Here is a 1,931-nt window from a genome sequence, read left to right as displayed (position 1 = left end):
AAGGGATGAAGTTTAACAGGGAAAACCACAAAGTCGGAGTTCTACCAGCCAAGAGAATTTTAGACCTTCACTCTTCACTGGGCCACTTTGAGATTGCAGGGGCCTCTCAGAGGACTGTCCTGGCAGGTGTTCAGTGACCCATCGTAGGAAACATCGGTCCACGCTGTTTGGCTTCATTGGAGAAACCCAACCTGCTGGAACTCAGGTGAGGCTCTGACCTTAACTTCCTGTCCCAGGACCCCAAATGATTCCAAGTCCCCTAAGTCAGAGCCCTGATTAAAAGGAGCACCAGTGATGGGCCACACAACAGGAATGGACTGTACTTTTAAATACTGTCAGTGCCTTGACCTCCCTAGGCCCCATTTCAGATGAATGCAGCCATGCTCTGGGAACGCAGCCTGGACATGAGCCTTTTTAAGGCTCCAGCTGATTCTGCTGTGCAGTCAGTCCTGGGAACCAGTGGTATTAGACAAAGACATCTGGGTTGGCCACTTTCCGGGTGCTCTTTTCTGAGTCAGGGACTTTTCATTTGTAAAATAAGGAGCTAATAATCACAGCTATCTCAAAAGTTGGTTATTTTTTTTTATTTTTAATTTTTATATCAGTCCTTTATTAAAGAGAGTTAGAAAGAAGCTAGGTCTGGCAACCAAGGAGTGAGGTACTGGCCAGAAAGGTGGGGCGGACTCAGGCCCTGGGGATGCAAGGGCAGACTGATGGGCTGGGAGGGGCCAAGGATACCAGGTGCTGGCAGCAGCTTAGGAGGTGCCCGAGGGTGAGCTTCCAGGCACTGGGGTGGGGGTGGGGTTTGGGTGATCAGCTGGCTCCGCAGGGGGTCCAGGATAGACTGGGCGGGGCTGGAATCTCCCTAGATCATCCAGTGGTCCTGATACTGCGAGGTGCCTTCCATGTCCACCTCCCTGACCTCTCCATCATCGGGTGACTCATTGTAGTCATTCATCTCATCCAGGCCCTGCACGTCCTCCTCATCCTCTGAGTCCTCTTCACCATCCTCATCCTCATCTTCATCTCCCTCTTCCTCATCGTCAGAGTGCCAGGCCTGATGCTGCTGTTCCTGCTGCTGCAGCCCTGTCTCCTCCACACGGGGTCGATCCAGATTAAATCACAGTGTCTCAGTCACACAGAGGAAGAGGGAGGGGAACAAGGTGCGCATGGCTCCTAGATGGGGTTTGAGTCCTGGCTCCACCACTTACTAGCTGTTTGACCTTGGCCGAGTCACTTAACCTCTCTGAGCCTCAGTGTCCTCATTGCACCGGGAGGTGGCAGCTGGCGGCGACCCAGAAGCACTTCACTTTTAAAAGTTGGTTGTTTTTAGACTTAAAATAGAAAATATATCTGAAAAGGCTTTGCCAGCTGTATTACGCAAATGCAACTTCTATTACAGAGGGCTCAAAGATGACACTGCACATACCTAGTCTACCAAAGCAGGCTAAACCGTCTGTGTGCCTGAGCAACGCTCTGGGCATTCCCACATTGTTTGAGATTTTTACTATAAAGCCCTTTGCGTGCTGGTCTGCTCAGTGGTCAGAGGTGCAGCCCATGGGCTGCTGCAGGGCATCATAGAGACATTCATTTCTCTGACCCATGAGTGCTCACTGGGTGCTCTGCAAAAGTTGAGAATGGGGAGAGAGGAAGACTATGACCCCCACAGACTCTAATTCCACCCTCAAGTGATGTGGATAAGTAATCTAACTTTGTTTTCTCTCCTGATGAAGGCTCCAAGAATCACCAGTGGCCTGAGGCTTCACCCGAGGTCCAGGGAGTGTCCCCGCCCTGTTGGCCATGCAGGGAGTTGTCTTTGGGAAAACCTGGGCCGTGGCTGGCTTCCAAGTACCGCACACTGTCGCTCTGCTGGTTAGGCTGGTTCCTCAGGGGCAGGAGGACAGAGAGTTGCAGCAAAAGTCCAAGTTCCA

The 1,931-nt window shown here is 51.6% G+C and overlaps 1 pseudogene; it reads right to left on the bottom strand.

Annotated features, from left to right (window-relative positions):
• Window positions 1–865: 865 nt before the first annotated feature.
• On the bottom strand, window positions 866–1,215 carry LOC118897332 (annotated as a pseudogene).
• Window positions 1,216–1,931: the final 716 nt, after the last annotated feature.

This window comes from Balaenoptera musculus, chromosome 6 (assembly GCF_009873245.2).
Source record: "Balaenoptera musculus isolate JJ_BM4_2016_0621 chromosome 6, mBalMus1.pri.v3, whole genome shotgun sequence".
Classification (NCBI taxonomy): Eukaryota; Metazoa; Chordata; class Mammalia; order Artiodactyla; family Balaenopteridae; genus Balaenoptera; species Balaenoptera musculus.
This window is presented reverse-complemented; position numbering and strand designations above follow the sequence as displayed.